This window comes from Phyllostomus discolor, chromosome 4 (assembly GCF_004126475.2).
Source record: "Phyllostomus discolor isolate MPI-MPIP mPhyDis1 chromosome 4, mPhyDis1.pri.v3, whole genome shotgun sequence".
NCBI lineage: Eukaryota > Metazoa > Chordata > Mammalia > Chiroptera > Phyllostomidae > Phyllostomus > Phyllostomus discolor.
Genome location: NC_040906.2, coordinates 206,803,656 through 206,820,601, shown reverse-complemented (window position 1 = coordinate 206,820,601; position 16,946 = coordinate 206,803,656).

Here is a 16,946-nt window from a genome sequence, read left to right as displayed (position 1 = left end):
TAAGCTCGTCACATCCCCCTCCCCGTAAGCTCCACGCGAGTAAGGACTTTTATTTTGTTCTCTTTGGAATTCCCAGGTCCTAGAACAGCGTGTGGTATGTGTGGGGACTCATTAAAAATATGTCCAGAAAGGGTATTAAGCACTTGTTATGCACTAGGAAAGGTACAAAACCCTTCCCTACGTTACTTCATTTAATTCGTACAGTGGACATTGGGGGTGGGCACGAGGGCCGGACGCCTCCCCTTGGGGACAAGCGCACCATAGACCATTCCCTGCCTTTTCTGTGTCGCGCTCCGCCTTGGGCATGGGAGGTCCACAGAACCCCACTTACCAGCCTGCCTGTAAGTGCAGTGAGAATGCAGAAATTCTTGGGGTACACCTCTTGTCTTCAAGAAGCTTACAAATCTAGACACGACTGTGGGAAGACCAAGGACATTAGTGCAGACATGTCACGTGACCTTGGCAGGTGGCAGTGCGCACAGAGAGTGTGTGGGTCAGCCTCTCTCTCGTCGAAGATCCCCGTGACTTCGCTTGCGAAAGATTTCTGATATGTCGACCCTAAAAATGGTTCCATAGCTACTATCAGTAATTAACCACACATCATCTTAAATTTGATTTTATTTGCTTATGGCTATTGTTGACATTTAAAATTAAAAAATTGCAGTATTCCAAGCATTCTTTTACTACATCATGTTCTTGCAGGAACAAAAATGTTCCTTGGACTTAAGAATCAATGTTTGATGGCTTTTTGTCCCAAATGTTCTTTCTAAAAATGTTAACCCTTGAATTTTTTAAAAAGGGAATGGGCATTCCCCATTTCTTTGTAAAGTAAATCTTTGTTTATTGTGTTAATGGATTTGTTGAGACTTCTTTTAAATTGCGAGAGGGCTGATCAGGTCTGTTTAAAAGGTGGAAATGACACATTGTAAGTGTGAACATCTTCATCAACACATAGGAGTCCCTGTCGTTAACCCCGAGGCGTTGCTCCGGGCTGAGCCAGGCTGGAACGTGGCACACGGAAGGAGAGGTCGCCGGTGAAAGTGAATGCTGGAGATTGAGCGCTGTCTGCATGGGGAGGAGCACCGCCTTCCAGGCCAGGAGCCGTGCAGGGCCGCTCAGGGGGCCACACGGGCCTGCTGGGGGGGCGGCCCTGGACCTGGAAGCAACAACTCGAGTGCAGAGGGTGGGCCCTGACGGCCACGTGGCGGTGGCGGTGGCCGCGTGCCAGGCTCTCTGGTGGGAGTTTCCCGCGAGACTAGTAGGTGCCAGATTTCGGTTGTTCTCGAATGTCAAGTTGAAGTGTTCATAGAGAGGAGACGTAGGATTTTGTTTAACGCAAGGAAATGAATCAATGAAACAGTAACATGGATTCTGTTCGGTGAGGCACATTTGTATCTGATGGGGCTAACACAGCACTGGTCGAGTGAAAGGCGCTGCTCTCTGTGGTAATACCAGTCGGGCCGCCTTTCCAAACCACGGACACGTTTGCAGATGTAACGCTCGCATTTAGCTTAAACCACTGCACGGCAGTTAGCTATTAACTGGCCGGGTCAGGTTTCTACTCACTTGACCCCAAAGGAAACTTTAGAGGTAAAAAGCTTCTCAGCCCAGAGGCAGGCCCTTGTGCCATGTAATCCAATCTTCATTCCGAATTTGAACAGAAACTTGGACTTAAAAATCATCGTCTGTTATATATAGGAACACGAGAGAATTAAAAATTGCATTTTTGTTTTGATCAACTTTCAGGCGGATTCAGGGTTTTATGACTGCAGAACAATTTCCATCGTGTTCCCCTGGGTTGGGTTGATTTGTTGTGTTTTCCCTTTAGGATGAATCTGTGGTTTGCTTTTTTAACATATTAAAAATGTTAATAATGTATGTGTTGGTTTTAAATAACTAAGGTCAGAAAACATTTTAGGAGCAAGGGAGGTATCTATTTGTGTCCTAGACATTTCATTAAATGCCATTACCCTTTACTAGAATTCAACTTACACCTTAATGTTGCATTTTTCCAGTAATTTCTGTATAGTCTTGCTTTCTAAACAGAGCTCCGAGCAGGGCCAGGGAGACAGAAAGAGGGCCAACACTTTGGAGTCCCTACCAGCCGGGAGGCTCCTCAGTTGGGAGCTGGGTGCCCGGCTGCGCTGAGTTCATTGTGGCCCCCGTTTATGGACAAGAGGCCGAGGCTCAGAGGGTTAACCAAGGGGTGTGGCTCCTGTGACACAGGTAGTGAATGGGGGGGGACCAGATTCGAGCCAGACCTCCCAAATCCTGAGTGATTCACAGCGCGATGCTGGCCCTTCTGTCCGTTAACTCTGCGTACCCCAAGAGCTACATCTTTGAGCGACTAAAATACTGTTCTCTTTGAGTCTTTTTTTTTTTTCAGTGTTCTAACCAATGAGGGTGTTGAATCTTTTCGAGCAGTAAGCTCTATTAGCTCATGGAAGTACTGCTGGCGTCACATAGGAAGAGGTTACTGTGCTGGGTATAAAAAGGCCGTATTAGCCCATCCTAATGAGCTGTGTGACTCAGAGTGAACCACTCAGTGTCTCTGAGATTTGAACCTAGTGACCTTGGAAGTCTTTCTGAGTTCTGTGATCCTGAATAAGATGTGCTCGTCCATATCAGCAAGTTGACTTTGTCGTAATTTAGTTTCTGTGCCTAAGATAACCCTGTGTACGTGTGTGTGGTCACGTAATGGCAATAAGAAATGTATTCTAAAATCGTCAGTGTTCAATGTTGCATTCCTCATTGAAATAAAAAAAATTACTTATGGATTTTTGTTTCCCTTGGACAATACATTTGACTGCAAATGTTACATTTCTATAATTTCCAAAGGATTAAACCAAATCCTTTTTTTTTTTTGAAACGTATCGCAACTTAATAAAAAGTAGAGCACTGAAAAGTCGCATCCAGAGCTCCCGGTGGAGAAACCCACGCCCAGGAGAACACGCACATCCCTGGACGGCGGAAGCCAGGGCTCTGCCTTCCTGCCTGCTCTTATTTTAAAAATGCTTTACCAGAGGTCTACTCTCAATAATTACTTGTTTGCAAAAAAGAAAGAAAAAAAAACACACAGACATACTTGGGCCCCAGGAAGGGCAAGCTGTGCAAGCTGCTCTCGGCCCAGAATACTGATCTGAATAAACAGGAGCCTCTGGAAATCCTTGCCTCTGACCCAGGGACACAGAGCGGGAGGAGGGGCCTCGGTGGCTGTCGCTGTGGGAACGGTTCTGCACTGTGACTCCGTGGTCCCTGGGAAGGGGCCCGGAATGCCAAATGCGTCTCACTCCACAGAGAATCTGCCGGCCGGCCCCGGGCCCGAGCACCTGGGGGCTGCCGAGTCTCCAGCAGGTCTGCAAGTGAGTGCCTCTTGTTTTAACATCGAAGGGGCTTGCGTAGCAATGGTGTTTGATCAGAACCCCGTTACTCCGTATTTGGATTTAAGGTGAAAAGCGATTACTCTTGAAGCGCTGATGTTCAGCCAGGACACACCAGCACAGCTTTATCAGGGTTTAAATTCTGGAGCATCTCCCCATCACTCAGAGCAGTGACCACGCTTACCCGCCCTGCCCAGCCCTTCCCTCAGCCCCCCGGACCCCTGACCCTCGGCCCTACCAACCGTAAAAACAGTTTGAATATTACCTCTGTTGCTGTCAGTGTATCTACATATTTAGGAAGTTGTTTACGTCCTATCTTCATGTCTCTTAAACCAGAGTTGACTATTTTTTCTAATTGCAACTGAAATTATTTTTTTCTCTAAAATACGCATAGGTTCTTTGGGCACCTAGCCAAATTCAGAAGGAAGATTTCTGCAAGTCATGTTTACCCGGTTTACAGTGAAATACCAAAGTCTCCAGTTTTACTTTCTATTTTGCACCGAATGAAGTTTTCAAAAGCAGGTCGTCGCCAGAGCTGATGCACGGTTCAGCATCCTCCCCACGCTGGACTCGTTCTGCTTCACACCACATCAGTCCTGGGTCCCGCCCTCTCCCCGGCCCCCTGCAGCGGTCACGTGACTGGGCTGGGCTCCGCGGGCCACCTCGGGGAGGCCAGCGTGGACTGGCTCCTGGTTCTCCTGCCCCAGCCCATCGCTCAGGGCTGCCAACTTGATGAACGGGCAGTAATGACACTCCCGTTCTCCTCAGTATTCTCTGGTAGTAAGGATCGTGTTTTTAGCTGCAAATAAGATGCAGCAGTAAAATGACCAGCTCCTTTGGTTTGTAAGTTCTGAAACGGGTGGGAGGAGGACTGTCTGTTTAACAGTTCTGTGCACTGAGCCGCCCGGAATTAGGGCGTGGCGGGCAGTCGCAGGCCCGAGCCGGGACAGGCAACAGGACGCACCCTCCCGGTGCCGGGATCCTGTCCCCGTCCAGGTGAGGATTTCAAGGAGCAGCAAGACCGTGCAGAGGAAGTCAGAAACACTCGAGTGTTAAGTTGTGAAATGAAAGAAGAGCAAGAAGCCTTGGGGGTCACAGAGGCCAAAGACAGGCCTATAAACTGTCCCGTCAGCAGACAGGCCAGCTCCCTCTCCAGGACCAGCTTCCTCTCCAGCTGCCCAGCGCGAGTGGGCGGAGGCCGCCGGCCCTTCTCTGCGCCAGCTTCCTTGGCCCCCGGGGACCAATAGCCAGACTTGACCTTCTCCTCTCCCTCAGCTGACCAGGTTTCAACATCTCAGCCGGCCCAGTGCCTGATTTCGTGCTGGCACACTTTCACTTAATCAGACAGCCCCGGCCAGGCCCAGCCAGGCCCGGTCACTGCGTAGGGAGCACCCGCTAAGTGGGGACAGCAGCAGGCGGCTGTCTGGGTGTCAGGCCGCTGAGCACCGAGCCCGGTGGGGGGAGGAGGCTCGGACAGCCGGTGTCTGGCAAGCACTTCCTCCTGCCCTGTGAGGTAATGCTGTCTCGGCCCCACTGCATAGCCTGCCCTGCCACGCCACAGAAATGCTGTCGTCACAGGTGATGCTGACGGACTGCCTTCACAGCCCGGCAGTGAGAGAGACCAAACACCTGCACAAGAGTTGGCCGGTCCCGGGAGGCAGCAGCTGGGCACAGGGGTCTGGAGCAGCAGCCTCGGACGCCCTGGGTTCATACCTTGGTCATGCCCTTTAACTACCTACGCCTCTCTCTTCTCACCTGTGAAAGGGCAGCGTCACCTAAGGATGTCACCAGGGCGACGTGGTTAAGTTAGCAGGAAGGGCCCCCAAAACCTCCGGCACAGGAAGCATTCCGTGCCCGGCACTGGTTTAAACACCAGAGACAGTAAGGCCTGGATACGGCTCATGCTTCCCAATGCACCTGATTTTAGACTGGGTATAAATATCTTTAAACTGAACTGAAAATGTATCCACAAGGCTGAAAAGTAGCTAGTCATCAGCTTCCTCCGCTTCCTATTGCACAAACCATTTCCTGTTCCCAGGACTGCTGACACTGGGACGTAGAGGACAAACAACCCGAGGAAGAGGAGCCTGGGCCCCAGGCTCGCTGTCCGGTCTGCAGCAGTGACGGTCCATCTGCAGGGGGCCCGGGGGTCCCATGCCCTTCGGGGCCTGGTGCCCAGCTGCTGGACGGCAGAAACAGCTCTGTAGCTGTGGGGCGGGTGTGGCAAAGGAGAGACCGCCCTCCCCCACATTCCTGCCCTGTAGCACCCAAGCTGGCAGTTAACGCAGGGTCCCGGGGAGATCACATCTTCCAGAAGGTCTGGGACCACCCTGGGACCAGGGTGGACAGGCACCTGCCCTCCCGGACTTGCAGCAGCTCCCGGGACACCTGCATCAAGTCCACTGTCGTGTCCTAGCTGACACTGACGGTAGTGAGCTGATGCACAGGGTACACAGTGGGGCGTCCCAGCACCTGCCGGCTGCATCAGGCCCAGTCAAGGGCTTCCTGCGGTGCCTGGCAAGGGCAGGTGGGCGAACCTGCTCAGCCAAACTATGCTTTCTACATGGCCACAGACAGCTGGTAGGCAAAACGATGAGCCCCCACCTCCCCACCATTTTAAAAATCAGGTTCCGTGGCGGAAAACAGGCCACACTTTGAGGACTTTAACATCGGAAAGTAGTCTGGGAGGAGACAGTTGCACACTCTCTCCCAAGTGGCTTCTGCAGGTCGGTTCCATGGGTCACACGTGAAGCAGAGAAGACAGTGGCAGCCCTGGGTCCCCCGGGCCGGCCCTGAACCAGACGTGACTGCTCCGGGTGAGCTCCCAGGAGGCCTAGGTCTTCAGCCAAACTAGAGCTCCGAGCCCCCGGTGTCTGGTGCCCGGCATCTGCCACCAGCACCCAGCCGCCAGGCCACACGTGCAGCCTCCAAAAACGTGCCCCAGGAGCCAACACGTTCTCTGCCTGGCTCTCGAGGCTTCCAGATGAAGGCAGGAACGCACAGTGAAACCAAGGTAGCTGAAAGGGAAAAAGAACCTCTGTCATAAACCATTTTGCAATTATGAGTCTGGCCGTACAGTGAATCACACACCCTGTCACAGTGGTGATGGTGAACGGAATTTATATTTGCGTCACACGTTTTCTCCTTGCAGAGAAGGCTCCTGTTATCACTAGATTCCTGGGGGGATGACTCAGTCTGAGTTCCCGACCAGGGAAATTTGGATAAAAATTTTCTTCTCAATATCTACTTGTATAGAAATGGCTCATTATAACACATACATAACACATACACAACAGTCATGCACTAGGCGAGGGTAATGTTATCGATCACAGCAAAAAAAAAAAAAGTAAGTCACCTATTTTTATGCCAGATTTTTCCCAAGGCAAAACCTTGGTCATGTCGCTGAGCTGTCATGTGAACCACACCAGCCTGAGCTCAGGGCCTAGCGCACTCTCTCCCGGGGCTTCCCCTCCCCCAGCCAGTCTCAAGTTCAACAGCTCTCCTCTCTGCCTCTGCCTTTTCCCATTTTCTCTGTCATCTTGGTCAAGGGTCATTTCCTACCAGCCCAGCAGCCTCTCTGCACAGTCACAGAGGCACCTCGAGTTCCTTTAATCTCGCAACTTGCTGGCATGATGCGGTAGCATTTTTTATTCCTAACAGTGTGTGTGCACATCGACACCACGATGCGTCCATCCAGAACCTTGCTCCTCACGTACAGCGTTGCGCTTTCCGGCTGCAACCTTCGCTGGCGCTTGAACACGGCTTTATAAAAAAAAATCCTCAACAATTGCAAACCCTCCGTTGGCACCGCATCCGGCCGTCTCAACTCTGCATGGCGATCCTTAATGACGCCCCTCTCCAAAGGAAGTGAAGGAGGATCCGAGAGAGGAAGAAAAGAAAACATGGAAAACGTCCCCAGAGGACACGCTTGCTGTAGGAAGTGAGCCTAAGAGCAGTGTGATGTCGCAGGCCCTGCACAGAAAAATCCCCCTCTTGGCCAGCTAGCTCGGGGTGTACGTAGCTCGCGTGTGTGCATGTGTGTCTGCCCCACTGTGTTCACACGGCTGCCGTCGCCCTGCGCACCCTGAAGTGCAGGTTCCCACCCCAGAAGGCTTTAAGCCCCTGTGCCCTGTTGGAGATTGTTTGTGAGATAAGCTCTGCATTGTGGAAGCGAAGATCCTGGTGTCGGTAAAATGTTAACCACAGGAAAATATTAGAAAGCATTTCAGAGAAGGAAAAAAGAACAGAGCCCCAGGACCTGCCATGTATGTACCTTCGTGTTAGAACTGAATTAAATGAGTGGTCAGCTTCACAAAACTAGCAACATTCACTGCCTGTTTTCCCTCTTTAAGAGTCCAGAGGCGGCGTCAGGTCTGGGGAGAGAAACCTCGATGCCCCTGAAACCTCCCAGCTTGTTCTGTCTGGGCCTCAGCCGCCCAGCAGCCGGCAGGCAGCTCCGGAGGCCCAGCAGCCTCCACCACCCAGGTCAGGAGCCGTGGTTCACCCTCCGCCATGGCAAGCCTCGAGTGCTTTTAGCTGTGCAGCGTCTCCGATGCCCGGATTCTCGCAAAGGAGATTTGCCAAGCTTGTAGTCATCCCTTCCTAAATGAGTTCAAACCGCGCTTGTAATAAAAAGGTAAGTGCGTGCTCTGGCTTCCCCCGAACGCTGGCCTAAAGATCTGCCTGACGCACATCCTTCTCGGGCCGGAGAGTGAAGTTCCACAAGTGTCCACAAGTGGTGCCACCCCTCCCCCCGCCGCACCCGCTGGTGCCAGCCCCGGCCCCTCGCTGCCCACTTCTCCTTTCCTGCCCCTCCCACTGTGTCTCTGAGGCCGGCTGCAGGAGCGCACGGCGGCCTGCGCGCCCTCATCCCTCCGCCTCCGAACCAAACACAAGTCCGAACGAGGCCAGAGGGTTTCAGTGAGGGAAGGGCCAGAGTTTTAAAAATGACGGACATTGGGGAGGTTCCAAAGTTGGTGAAGAATTGCAGAGAAACCCAGCAGGGTCCCCTCCTCGACATGCCCGTGGAGAGCAGCCACCCACCGCAGATACTTCCCAACCGCCCTCGCTCATCCTTCCGGAGCGACAGGACCCTGGGCACCGTCTCTGACCCTGGTGCGCGCTGCCCTAGCTCCTGGAGAGGGCTCCAGGCCCTAACTCTGACCCTTGGACAAAGGAACCCCTTCTCCTTCCCCTTCCCGGCTCCTCCCTTGGGTTTCAGGCTCCTTGTTCTGCCCTTCAACTTGCTTCCACAGCCCCTAATGGAGCACCCCGCTTGAGGGCGGGCGCAGGGATCTGACTGCCCCTCCTCCCGCGCCCAGCACATCCCCACCCCGCCATTCCGCCCTCACCGAGCAGTTTGATGCTCTCCAAATCCAGGCTGTGGGTGTCCTTGTCACCTAATGAAAGCCGGCCCAGCCAGGTGATGCAGCGACGAGAAGCTCTGGCGCTGCGGTGACGCTGGGTGGACAGCTGATCTCAGCGCTCCTCAGTCGCCTCCGCTGCGCCGGGGGGCGGGGGGGGGGGCGGGACACGGATGCCTGCTTGGTGGCATACTGCGCGGATGAACCGGAGCAATGGTTATAAAGCCCTTGGCAGGCCTGGAATGCTCGTATAGCGATCGCCCATGAGGTATTGGCCATTACTATCATTAACGCCCCCAACCGCTTTTAGATGGGCCCTCTGTGTCATGCATGAGGTGGGGCACGGGCGGTACTGTTACAGAACACACAACAAGGGGGGCCTGGGATGATATACTATTATTGAAAGAGGGCCCCGGGTCCATTATGTCCGCCGCCAGAGGAAAGACGTCTCTCAATGCCAGAGATTTGTGAAAAGGAAAGGATATGTTTATTTAATGCTATACTAACTTAAAGTAGTGACCTAATGTCTTCACCCAAATCCCAAAGTCCCTAAAAACACCCATAAACACATAGTCCTTCCTTCCTTCCCCCTTTGACCAGTCCAGAGTACCGTATCTCAGGAAAGGAAATAGAAGCCCATGGCTCAGGCAGTCCTCTGGTTCTTCCCAGTTAGTACTCCCCTCGACTGGGAGACCTCCCTGGGTTCCCAGCACCTTCCGCTGAGTCACCGGGATCTCTGCTAAAACCAGGTGGTGGTTTCCCCTTCTAAAGCTGTGGGGGTCCCCACTCTGCCAGGCCGCGTGGTTCTCTCCTCAGGGCTGCCGTGTGGTTCTCCCTCTCTCAGGGCTGCAGGAGTCTACACTCCGTCAAGTCCGCGTGCTTCTCCTTCTCTCAGGGCTGCGCACGGTTCTCCTTCCTAAAGCAGCATGGTTCTCCTCCTCAATGGCCGCCAAATCTGGGTTTTTAAATCCCCACGGCCAATCTTCCTCTGCAGCCCCATTTCCAACTTCTCCCACACTTGGCTTCACATGCCAGAACTCGTATCCTTCCAGCTTTACTGGGCTGCCATCATGAGTCTGGGCAGGCATGGCCCCATGTCCTGGAGCCAATACTCTCTGAGCTCCCACGCAGGCGCTGTAACTCAGGGGACCCGCCCCCCCCAGTTACATCTGGGTGGGGAAGTTACTTTTGGGTGGGGAAGTTACTTCCATTCCCCTGGCTTAGAGCTGATCACAGCTACTTAACCTATCTATGCAACCAGCCAAAGGCTATAGATATGTTAAATGACCAACCCAGAGGTTAGCTGCAAGGCTGTTGCTATGCAAAACGGCTCTCAATGGCCCTGCTTCACTGTCCCTTCCCCCAACCCACACCCTGGGGTGGGGAATGGAGACATCCCAAAATCTCCTGGACACCTTGAGTTCTGGACCCCATTTCAAATGCCTATTTGGGCCCCCCCCTCTTGGCTGCACCCTGTAACAGTACAAACGGAGTAATTGTCTCTGGCAAAGAAGGCAAGTCAACCCGCAATGACAAAGCGATGGAAATGTGCTTTAAGCCCCTGAAGAGTGTTGAGCAAGGAGCAGCTGCCCACGCCCCGCCCCCACCTGAGGACAAGCAGGGGGCACGGAGTGCAGATCTCCCTGGAAGCGTGTCCCCACGCCTGAAGGTAACCTGTGTGGCTGGCGGTCATGGCTGGGCCTGCCCCACGTGACTTCATCCGGTTCAGCAGTTGCTCTAACGGAGCGAACGGATCCAGGCTCCGCAGCGGCCCCTCGGACCCAGTAGGGAAGAGCCTGCTGGGGGAGGCTGTCTGTGGACTCCCACCCACCCACCCCCAGCCTCCCTGCGGGGCTCCGCTGAGGCGCGGTGCTCACACCATGCCCGCTGATGGCTTCCCGTGTGCTGGACACAGCCTAGGCCTTTGCAGACAACGTTCTCCCTTAGGGTCCCCGACAGCGCTGCGTGGTCAGGTTGTCTTGTATCGAATCCTTGCTCCAGTGATTTCCAGTTTTGCAGCTTTGGGCAAGTTAAGGAACCTCTCTGTGCCCCTGTGTCTTTGTCTTCTGGTGAGCATGTCCGTTCCACCTCACAGGTGGGCGAGAGCACGGCGTGAGCTGAGAGAGAAGCCCCCAGCCCCGGCTGGCGCACGGCCCAGACTCGGTAACTGTCGCCAGCCTGCCACTGCAGGCGCTTCTAGCTCTCTGCCCATTTGCAGAATTCTGGGGGCTGACAGGGCAACGCTTGACAGTAGCGGTTCACCAGAGTGTACTTCCTCTTCTTCCCGGGCACACAGCTTATCTGAATTTCCTAGCTCTCTTGAAGTTAGGTGTGACCACGGGACTGAACTCTCATCGGCGGAATGTGAACTGTGAAGTGCCGGGCCCCCCTCCCAGGCCTGGCCTGGTGTGGCCTCCCCCTGCCCCCCACCCCCCAGCGGCGTCTGTGCCGTTGGGGCCTGCAGGACAGAGACCTGCTGAGGATGCGGCCCCCGCAGCAAAGACTGCCCGTAGACCTCCTCACCTCTGCTTCCACTTAACTGAGAGACACACTCCCATGGTGTTCGCACTGGTGTGCCTTGGCTAGCCGGCCGGCTGGCCGCCCTGATCCATCGGACCCACCTGCACGAGCTCAAGGAAGGGTCAGATTTGCAGTGAACTGTTGCTGCGACACTTGTCTGCCCCGCTCCTCTCCCCTTCCTCGTCCTCCTTTGCATAAAACCTCTCCTGTTTCACGGGAGGTCCAGGGTGGCTTTGGTGTGGCCTCCCCCCCTGCCCCACCTGCAGGCCTGAGCACGGGGCCCCAGGCCCGCCCGGACACCACCTGGCCTCACCTCACCTGGGCAGGCTCGTCCACCCTCGCTCCCGCTCCCGCCGACCCTCCAGCACCACGGGGCCTCCCTTTGGGTGGGCTCGCCGGTGTTGGAAAATGAAGCTGTCTTAAGGACATAGTGTCCATGGTGCTAGTTACTGCTGGAGAGAACTTTCCACACAGAGGAAGGACCTTCCTGACATCATCTGAGCTCCTGCGTTGGCTCCTGTCTGATTCCTCTTTCCCATTCTCCTGCGTCAGGGAGCCTCCTTTCTGCTTCGGCTAGTTTTCCCTTTACCTGGAGCTGCAAGTCACCGGTCCTCCAGCCTGTCCCCCTCTCCCTGGCCCTCGGGCCTCTGGCTCCCCACATGCTCTCCTCCCCCAGCCCCTGCCCTGAAAGCCGTCTTGATAATCCCATCTTCACTTTATATAAAATGTTGAAATCCCTTAAACAAACAGTGACAGTAACGGACCTGACTTGCACGGATGGAAGAACAGTATCAGTCACTCGCATGTGGTCTCAGCTGATAATGCTCCCTTAGGGGGGCCTGGCTGGCTGTGCTGTGGAGACCCCATCAAAACAAACCAGGTAGGACGACCCACAATTGTTTTTTTTTTTAGCTGCACTTGTGGAGGTTGGGAGTGAGTGTCCCTTGAACGTGCTCCCGACAGGCAGATTATTTCAAACTGCAGCCAATGAAAGCTCAACAAACTGAGGAAGACTTTTCTCACTTCCCCTTTTCCTTAAAGAGTTTCCGAGGAAAGACTGGCCTCAGGAAGGGAGCCTGGGGGCAGGACCCCCTGCAGCATCAGTCAGGAAGCCCCCACGCATCTGGACCAGGCACCCCGGGTGCCCTGGTTTCCCAGCGGCCCAGTGGGGCTCCACCCGCCCTGCGTGTGCTGCTCTCCCTCCGCTCCTTGAGCCGCCCACTCCCACTCCCCTGCCTCCTTTTCTCCTTCCTCCGAAATGTCACACATTCCCAACATTGCCACACTGTCTTTGGAATTTTCACGCTTGTGTGAATTCCCCATGCACATGTATTATAATCTGATTTTCTCCTGCTGTACGTTGCTTAAATTACTCAACCAGACAGAAGAACTAAACGGGTAAGAGGAAAGTTTCCCCCGTCCCAATGCACGGCACTTAAAGATTTCTTCAAGTAACAATGGGCTCGGGGATGGGGATTCCAAGTTCCCTCCATCTCGTGTTGCTGTGTAGTGGGACTGGATCACCGATACTTCTCCGGCATGCCTTTTCGCTTACAGCAACGTGGTTTGCAGCCCCAGAGGTCTGCAACGTGGGAGGTGAGACAGACGTTAAGTTTTGCAGCTTTTCAGGGTATCCTCCCAGACTTCACTTCCGTCTTTCCCTCGAGTACAGAAGACCCCCTGCTTGGTGGGAATGGTCTGTAAAACATCCACTTGTTTTGTCTCAAATAATACCAGAATTACAAGGCTTTGATCTTTGAATTTTATTTTAAAATGCTCACTTCAACCGGTTTCTTACGAAAATGGACGGTGTTAAAATGCTGCTAAACTTTTTGTCGTTTTCTTTTGTTCTGGTGAAAGCCGGGCCGGCCATGTGACACGCAGGGTGTCCTTTCCCATGTCCATTTCCAGGCTCCCCGGTCATGCGCTCAGTGAAATCACTCTTAGGAGAATAGACTGTTCTGACTTAAACTCATTTTTTTTTTTTTTATCTCTGCCCTTGGTTACCGGGCCTCGCTCTGCAAGCTCCCCCACCCCCGCCCAAACCCTCCAGAATCGAGTGCCAGCAGTTCTGACTCCATGGAGAGCCTTCAGGAATGGAGTTTTAACAAACTCTAGTGCGTGCTGGGGGCGGGAGAGCCGGGAGTTATTGTTTCGTGTGGACAGAACTTCTGTTCAGGATGATGAGAAAGTTCTAGAGACAGCGGCGAGGGTTGCGCCGCCCGGTGAATGAAGTTCACGCCGCCGAACTGTACACTTAAACATGGTTAAAATGGCCAGTTGGATGCACATTTTGCCACAATAGAAAAAAGCCTTGCTCCTGCTTCCTGTCATGCACTTATAGCTGCACGTATCGCTGACGATAGGTGCTCTCCACAAGGGCAGCAGCGACTCCCACGAATGAAGAAGTCAGTCGCATATAAAGTGAGGAGCAATTTTGTTCCTTTAAAAACTTGTAAGCGGGAACAAAGCACACGCAGGCTTTGCCAGCGGTCTCTGGGGAACCGCTGTCTTTGCTCCTGCGCAGAGAACAGCCAAGCCCGCCCCGGGACTGGGGAGAACAAGATAAATGGCCCCCTGGAGACCACAGGGTTTGTATTCGAGTTTCCAGCACCTTTTCATGCTTTTGTCCCCTTCTTGATTCACATGCAGATTAACCCGGAGCAACGCCTCGCTAAATAGGCTTTTTCACCCCAGTTTGGAAGGTAGAAGGAGCATCTAAATATTTATGAGGCTTTTTCTCCCGGGTTTACGATGCGCCCTTGTTGGAGGTGGAGGAATTACGTTAATGAATGCGTGCCTGCACACCCCAACACAGAAACCAGGCAGAGGGGAAACACGCACACACACACACACACACACACACACACACAGAGCTTTGTGGCACTCACCAAACAGTTCCCATGAAAAGGAAGAAAAGGGAGAGGGGGAGGAAGAGAGATTTAAAATCTGTTGCCAGGAGAGAAATAAATTGTACAGCTCCACACAAAAGCGAGAACAAAGTTTCATCTTTGCTTTCTGGAGTTGCAAATGTAACTGTTGTTCAAGTCGGTACAGAGGAGAAATAAAACATGGAGAAGGACGAATGAGAAGTGGCCGGGCCGGGCTCTCCCGGTGACCACGGGGAAAATCAAGGACAGAGTTTATTGGGAAACAAAGAAACCCACATTTCCTTTTCAGCAGTGCTCTCTAAGTCATCTTCGGTCCAGATGACTGAGGTTTGAATCCACGCAGTGGTGGCCTGCGTTTTCTTGTAATCATGTCCTCTTTCCTCCGTCTTTTCAGTGCCACGCAGGTACCGTTTTCACGAGGCTAGCTAAACATCGCATTCCCCCCTAAATGTGTGGTGTGAGATTATATGTACTCTGGCTGAGACTGTGGCTCATCTCTAATGACAGGTCATCTTCGTGATATTTTAAAAGACAGAATAATGTCTTTGCACACTGGAAGTGAAATGCAGACATATTAATGGCCTTAGTATTGTTCCTCGGAAAGAGTCATCTTTCCAGCCTCTAAGCAGCTCCCTACCCCCTTCCGTTCTGGTCCCGGTGAACACGGTGCCCGGGCAGCCGGCCCTGGGCACGCTCTGCCCAGGAAGAAAGCGGCGGTGGCTCTGGACGTATCTTTCATGTTTGTGCAGGATAGTAGGTTGAAGAGCGTACTTAACCACATCGCCCCTCACCCGGTATTTGTTTTCCTTGTAACCTCACGCTACACAAGGAGATGAAGGTGGCGTTGGCAACTTTAGTAGGTTCTCGCCGGGTTGAAGACACACCGAGACGGGCTCTGGCCTCACCTTCAGAGGGGATGAAAAGATGGAGGAGCCCTGCCTCAGACCCCACCCAGCCCAAAGTGCTGCCCTGGCTGACAGCGGGGAAGGCAGTGTCCACGCAAGGAACATCTAAACCTGTAGAGAGCTTTTGTGAGTTCTTCTGAGCCAAACTGACCGCAGTTTGCCAAGAAGCACAATAGCAAGGGTTTGAGAAAGCGCCCCTACGAACGGCGGCTGTACAGCTGGTTTTACACAGGGCAACCAGAGGAGGCGACCTAAGGGGTTACGTGAGCCCCGCCGGTGAAGGTCAGGGGAGCAGAGGAAAGCTGGGGGGACGTTGCTGGGACTGGAGGAAAGGGAAAAGGGACAGACACACACTTTTTACACAGGGGTGTACAGGACAGTTGATACACACGGCACACACGCACGGCACACACTCCCGGCGTGCCGGGAATGAGGAAACAATGCAGGATTGGGTGGTCTCTGCTCCGGCGAGAGGCCCCCGGAGGGGTCTGCGGTCTCAGAGGCACACAGGCCGGAGACGGGCTGACTGCGGGTGGAGACTGACCTCTGTCCAGGGAGCCGCAGGCGGGGGACCTGACTGCCCGCCACGAGCTGCTTCTCGTGAGGACGTTTTCATGTCAGAGCATCCCGCGCGGCCCCTGCAGGCCTCCGAGTTTGCGAGGCCGCCACGTGGGCCCCCACTGAGCAGATCAGGTGTGGCGTGCGGCCCCTTTCCCATGCTCAGCGGGGAAGAGGCCTCCGGCTCCTCTTCGGACTCCGGAGGCTTCCCTGCACACGTGTGACCAACTGGAAATAAGCTGTCGATTGTTCCTGTAGTATTTTCTTTTCCACATTAGTGGACAATACAGAACACACTCTCCTATTCACCTCCTAGATCCATTTACTTGATTCTCAGTTGTGTGAAGTTCAGGTCCTAATGGACCCAAGCCTCTTTATGGAACCATTGTTAAAATCTAAGCATTACATATTCCTCGCTTACAAACAGAGTGTCTTGAAGTCAGTTCCATCAGCACGAACCAAGATAAAACATTCACCCGGAAATTTCTAAGTCTTTCATCCACTACCCTGACAAAGAATTGTATTAGCTCAGCATTATTCCGTAGCCATTTATTACTTACTTGCTTGAGTGAACAGGCACTTGGCTAGATCTAAGTCGAAAGAAACTGTATCTAAGTTTCAAAGAAAAATGTAGTGAAGAGTTCACAAAGTTGTTCCGAAGTCCCCTAGGGGGAAAAATATTGCTTGGAATGTATTTCAGAAGGGCGTTTTGTACGAACGTTGGAAAAATCAGTGTGAGTAGTCTGTAAATGGCTGTAAATGAATGTTGCACGGCTTTGATCAAAAAATTAAACACACACGTCCGTGTTGGCATCAACCTAAGCATCAGTGAAGGTCCACGAACAGAACAGTCCCCCCGGTGCTCTGCCCCTGCCCGGCGTCCGCCCCGTGCGTCACGCCAACGGGCGCTGTGAGCGGCGTGCCGTCGTCACTCTGAGCTGTCGGGCCTTGTGGCCAGGTGCAGGCGAGACGGGCATTCCCCCCGTGACACGCGGCTGTCAGCGGCACGGTTGGCCGTGTGTGACGCCACACTACAAGCCATGACCTACACAGAGTAAGTTGAGGGTCTTTAAGAAAGATTTCCCTTTGTTTTCCTCACCAATATGCCTTCTTAAAGCTCCTAGGAGCTGCATCTTTGAAGAGCATGTATGTACTGGGGGAGGATGCCTTCACTGTCACGTTCTGACTGACACCATTGCAGTGGGCCCACTCCAGCCAGCAGAGGGGATAAAAATCTGTATCTTTAAAACACAGACTACACTAAAGGAGGAGACGTTCAGGCCCTTGCAACAATAGGGAACCATACTGGAATGTACCAGAACAGGGTTC